Below are 6,626 nucleotides of genomic sequence, written 5' to 3' on the forward strand. Positions count from 1 at the left end.
TGCACATTGGCGGCGCTCCTTAAGTGTTTGTATATTGATGAGCATGCAGCGCGCTTGATAAGATGGTAATGGAAATGCAGTCCAATTCAATTTACGTAAAGCATATAAAAGGTATTGTTTTTGGACAGATTCTATGCTTTCTTCGTGTATGGAGATGTATGGATTCCATACTAGGTTTCCTTAGGCTAAAAATCTCTCTAATAAAGGAAAAAAAAAAAAAAAAAAAAAAAAATCCATACTAGGTGGCAGTATTTCAGAATTGACCTTACATATGTTGTATATAATAGCTTAATAGTGTATGGGTCTTCGAAATTATGACTGAACCTTTTAATGAAGCCTGCAATCTCCTTTAGAGAATTTCATCATTACTCATGGAATTTTCAATTTTTCTTACCAAAAAAAAATCCTTAAGAAATGAATGTACTTAAAACATCAACCAAATTTTCCATATTTGAAAAAAAAATCCATCATTTTCAAGGCTAATGGACTTTGAAGAGTGAGTTTGAGGAGAATTTCTAAGGAACTCAAGCAATAACTTCAAACAAAGTAATTCTGGTAATAGTAACAGGAGGAAGGTTCCAAGGAGCTCTGGACGATTTATTTTAAGAAAGTTTTGAGGAACTCCAGATTTCAGAAAAAAACCTTAGGAGAATTCCAAGACAGTTCGGAGTAGAATTCCAAGGCAATCTTGAATAGGATTTTTATGAAATTTTAATGGCTTTAATTTCAAAGGAATTCTGAAGATATTTCCACGAGAATTCAGAGGATAATTTCATGATCATTCTGATGAGTGTTATACCCTATTTGCGCAACCTGCGCATTCGATATAATTGACGTAGAACGTCAACCAAATGTCAATCTTCGATAACACTCGGCACGACGATGGTTGTGAGTCATCGGCGACATGAAATATAAATGATTCAGTTTGTGACTCGAAACCATCAAGTCGTTTCTCTTCATTTCCCTCGCAGTATCTATCACGGTAACTTAAACTTAGTACATAAAAGTGGTGAACGAGGAGTGAGGAGCTGATAGAATTCTTTGCGGTGAAAGCAATCGTGTCCGCCATCCACTGCTTCAGGTTCAATACGACGGACAACGACGGGAGCAAATTGTTCCGGTAGATTGGTAGTCAGACAGGTGCAAAAGTTTTTGGACGCGTTTGGTTTGGTATTGTAAGTAGAATTCTTCCAGAGGTAGGTGGAGTGAGTCTCGGTTTTCCTTGCGTCGGTTGGTCTGTTTGTATGACTGCGTTTGGTGATTTTCCATAGCGCCATTGGTGAACTCGGTGAAAAGGCCTTTTCATTTGTCCAACAGAATCAATAGGGTGAACCAATTTCTTTTATAATTGAAAATTGACAAAAGATCAAATATTCATTTTGTTTCAATTTAATAAGAGTGTTTTTTTCTTTCTTCTAATTACAACAGAAGCTTAAGTGTCGCTGAAATAAAACTGCAGTGATTCTACCACAGCCTTGCCGGAAAACCGAAGTAGTGACAGCCACGGGGTGGAGCGCCGGACAAGAATATTGTTAAATCCCGACTGTTTAAGTCAGCAGTGCTGGTCGACGCTACTGGAACGTTACAGCACGGCTCGGAGGTGAGCCTGTTTCAATATTTTACCAGCAACAGTGCGTTTTTGGAGGCAAATTACGTCTTTCATCCGGTAGGATTTCAGCAAACTTACTGTGCGGCAAAGGTCGTTGTTTGACAAAGGTCAAAAGGACATTTTCGGTGAGTCAGACATTTTATTTATTTATTTTTTTTTAAGTGAAAAAAACACAAAAGCCAGTTTTTCTTCTTCTCGATTTTTCTTTATTGGTTTTTTGAAATCCATTTTATTTCTGCCTTGGTTTAATTTGCGGATAATCTTTGCTGTGTAGAATTTTATTTATTTCTTTCTGGTTTTAAACCAATTTTGTTCCTTTTTTAAACTGAAATTTTAAAAAGGTGGGCCGTCATGAGTTCTTCAAGCGTTGCATGTACCATTGAACCCTATCGTAGGGGCGCTAGCTTTAACGATTGGTACGCAAGACTGAAATTTTTCTTTCAGCTTTCGATGATTTGATCTCGAAGCTTAAGAACCGTTTGGACAAAATAGACCCAGACTTAGTCCAACGTTATAAGTTTAGCCCCAGGGTACAAAATCCTGATGAATCTACTGAGGACTTTGTCTTGGCTTTGAAATTACAAGCAGAATTCTGCGGATTTGCAACATTCAAAGATACTGCCATTCTTGACCGCATTATAGCGGGAATAAAGGATAAAAATTTGAGACAGCGGCTTTTGAGAGAAGAAAAACTTACTCTAGCAAATGCAGAGAAAATCATTGTTACATGGGAAGTTGCAAAAGCAAACGCAGGTGCAACTGAAGAACGACGAAATACGGTTCCTGGAAAAATAGCTGCTATACAAAGCAATTCAAGGGGGCAATACGGAATGGCCTACGGGAAGTTGAAACAAACTTTGGATTGGGCAAACAAAAAACAAGATGGCGACTTCAATAGAGGGGCTGGAAGCAGTAGAGGTCCAGTCAAAAACCGTCTGGGAGTACGACCATACTATTATGGACAACAATTACAGGCAAGAAGGAGGAGAAATGACGAGACCTAAGCCAGATTATTCACAAATGATCTGCAACTTTTGTGGAATAAAGGGCCACATAAAAAGAAAATGTTTCAAATTAAAAAATCTTCATAGGGATACAGTTAACCTGGTAGAATCTTACAGACCAGGGCCATCTGCGGATCGACACATAGCTGAACTACTGGAAGGGATGCGAACAAATGACTCGGATGGAGAAGAGAGCGATTCAGGTGAATTGGAATGCATGTTGGTGTCGTCTATTAATAAGATAAGTGATCCGTGTTTGGTTGTCGTTGACATAGAAGGAAAGGCTATCCAAATGGAAGTTGATTACGGTTCGTCCGTTTCAGTTATTAGTAAAGGAGATATTTGTCCAAATTTTCCAGCCCTTTACGGCAATATAGCAAAAAATTAATAGTGGTCAATGGATCGAAACTCAAAATTGAGGGCAAGGGTCATGGTTAAATTCAATAATAAGGAAGAGTTGATGCAATTGCTGGTGCTTGATTGTGAAAATGACTTTTTTCCTTTAATGGGCCGAACTTGGCTGGATGTTTTCTATTCCAATTGGAGGTCATTTTTCACAAATACAATGGAAATTAATAACGTGGCTACAGAATCGGGTGAAACTGAGGTTGATGAGATAAAAATGAGGTATAACCATGTATTTGAAAAAAAAAAAAACTTTTCGGCACCCATTAAGGGATTCAAAGCGCAATTGGTTATGAAGGACGAGTCTCCTATTTTGAAGAAAGCTTATGATGTTCCATATAGATTAAAAGAAAAAGTTGCAGAGTATCTGGACAAATTAGAAAAAGAAAAAGTTATCACGCCAATAGATACAAGCGAATGGGCTTCGCCGATAATAATTGTTATGAAGAAGAATAACGATACAACTTGAGTTATCGGAAAGATCGAAGAAATTTGTGGTCATTAACACTATGAAAGGATTGTACATTTACAACAGGCTTCCTCAAGGAGCATCTTCAAGTGCTTCTATTTTTCAGCAAGTAATGGATAAGGTCTTAGAAGGTATTAAATTTGTATCATGCTATTTGGACGATGTGCTGATCGCTGGGAGAAACATGCAGGAATGCAGGAAAAATATTTTAATGGTTTTAGAGAGGTTAGCTAATGCTAACATTAAAGTAAATTTCGAAAAGTGTAATTTTTTTTGTATCAGAGCTGACCTATTTAGGGCACATTATTAGTGAGAAAGGTCTGCCTTGCCCAGATAAAATTTCAACTATTGAAAAAGCAAAGCAAACTAAAAACGAGTTTTTCCATTTTTTAGGGAAGTTTCCGGATTCCAGTGACATATTGAAAATCCAAAATAATGGAGCAGTAAGTTCAATTGCTAAAGTTTTCATAAAAACTGGCGGAACACCGTCAGGGCCAGGACCTTTAGATGCATCTAAATTGTTTAAACCCTTTAAGATATCATGAACCTTGATTTGACTTACGCTGATGTCACTTGAGAATTCTGGATATGATTCAAAATATTCACGGTCACGGTCCTCTTCTGAAAACGTAGTATATATTTCTTGGAAGAAATTTGCAAACAAATTGCATATATCATCCGAGTTCTCACCTATCCTATCGTCCAAATGCATCTTTGAGGGAAAATTATCAGATTTTAATTTTGTTTTCACATAATTGAAGAAGTTTCTAGGACAAGATTTTATTTCAAGTTCAGTTTTTAAATTATACTCCTCAAATGCCATATTCACGGCCAAATTTAACTGATCGCAAATGTCTAAATAGTATGCCAAAGTTTCTTCACTATTATATTTTTTATAAAATTTGTGCGCTTTTTGCTTTCGATTTTTTAAATTTTTCAGTTCCCTGTTGTACCAAACTGGATGTTTTGCATGACTTTGACGTCTTCTTCTTTTAGTTGGCACTTCTTCAAGTATTATTTCAAGCAACACATTGTAGAATACGTCAACTGCACATTCAACATTTCCTGCAGTTCTTAAAATTGCTTGCCAATCGACAATGTTCAATCTATTTCTAATGTTAGGATAGGATACTGACATAGATTTGGGTATTCTACTTTAAAGTAAGCAAAATTTCTCTTTGTAAATAGCAGCAACTACCGCTAACACGCTACTTTTTACTTGTAGGGGAGCTGTGGGTAAGACGGACAATGAGCGGCACCGGTGGTGTAATGGTAAGCGTGATTGCCTCTCACTCCAGCAGGCCTGGGTGCAATCCCGGTTGGCACCGCCGGGATGTTCTGAGGCATAATATCTCTGATCACGCCTTCCTTCGGAAGTAAAGCCGTTGGTTCCCGGTTCATGAGTTGATGGGTTGATAGGTAGGGTCCAGGTATGGGAGCTGCCTCCCTGGCGTCGGTAGCATTGGTGCTCAACACGGAAAACAAACCAAGACAAAAAAAAGACAGACAATGGGGTAAGACGAACAGTTAATTGTTTGACGGTTTCACTATTGATTTATGGGTCTATGTCATATCCACTCTTAGTTTACGATATTTGGTACATTTTAAATTATACAGCTTTGTACGGGAGCTGTAAAATGTGAACATATGAAAAATAAATAAACATTCAGCGATGTGATGTAAATTTATTTATTTATTTATTTCGTCAACCAACGTAGACTAGTACAACTAATACAGTTTTGTTTTCTTAAATATATATTTATATAAAAAAGTAGTGTCAGCTTTCTTGTCTTTTCTTTTATGAGTTGTTATTTCTTATGGAATAAAAATATTGCTTTAGTTTATGCCGAGACATTGTAAAGTCAATGGTTTCGCAGTGTTTATTGTAAGAGGCCATCATGCGGATTTTTGTGCAAATTTCAATGTGCAATTCCTAAGGTTGTACAGCACCAAAATAGTAAAATGTTTTCAACATTGATTACAATTCTCTTCCTGGTTCACTTCTAGATTGTGTTTGTTGAACTAAATAATTAAATTATGTTTTTACGCAGCCGTGTAGATAACGGACAATGCTAATAATTCGTAAGAAACTGTTTTCAATGTTCGGATATACTTAATATTGCGCATGCCTTGAATATATATTTGTGCAAAATAGATCCACCATCACCGATATTGATCTAGTTCTTGAATGCTCACGTGACTTTATGTGTTACATGGTGAGTTTAGAATCTGGCTCTGTTGGCCTTCTCCCGTGGAGATATCCTGGACATATTCAGACTGGTCAATGTGTTCTTGGGTCCTCATTATTGACCTACGATAATCACACAATTAGTTCAATTGTTTTTATAACATATGAACATTGAATTCTCCCTACATCTGTCCATATCACCCGCACCTAAAGAAAGTTGTGAATTTTTGGACCATTTTTGATTAAAAAAAGTGTTATTTATTAAGATTTAACATAAATCGTTATATGCAGTTTCTTTAAGCATGAGTTTAACCTACAAAATACTGATATTACCATCAAAACGCTGTATTTATTGAAAATAAAACAATCACAATTCTTAGGATGACCGTCTTACCGCCAGTTCCTCTGCGCAGTATACTTGAATGTGAAATGCTTGTTTTGGCACCCTACCATGCTGTTCAGAGTAATCGGATCGAATGAATTCAACGCAACTTTCTACGTGCTGTGATTGTTGCCCTGGAATGATCCTGTTAGTCTACGGAATTTCGATGTGCTCTTATAGGCATGCCATTTTTGACCAAGTAGGAGAGTAGTTTATTTATTTATCTATTTATTTCGTCAAGCCAGTTTAGACTACATACAATAATTATTACAATGTTGACTTACATACAATGCATTAATTCTATTCTGTTTTAGCTTAGTTTTTATTTGCTGCTTGGACATAGTGATGTCGATAGTTCCGCAATGTAAATTATACAGGCGCATCATTCCATTGATTAAGCTATTTTTTGCATAGTTTGTTGTGTACAATTTTTCAGAAAATAAATTCCGTGTTCTAAGATTTCGACAAGGTGTGTAAAAGTTTAACTGTGCGTGAATTTCTGCCGAATCTATGCGCATTAAAATAATGTCGTTGATGAAGAAAAGCATTGCACATTGGCGGCGCTCCTT

Source organism: Ochlerotatus camptorhynchus, unplaced genomic scaffold, assembly GCF_037179485.1.
Source record: "Ochlerotatus camptorhynchus isolate MF236.1 unplaced genomic scaffold, CSIRO-AGI_Acam_v1.1 ptg000436l, whole genome shotgun sequence".
NCBI classification, from domain to species: Eukaryota; Metazoa; Arthropoda; class Insecta; order Diptera; family Culicidae; genus Ochlerotatus; species Ochlerotatus camptorhynchus.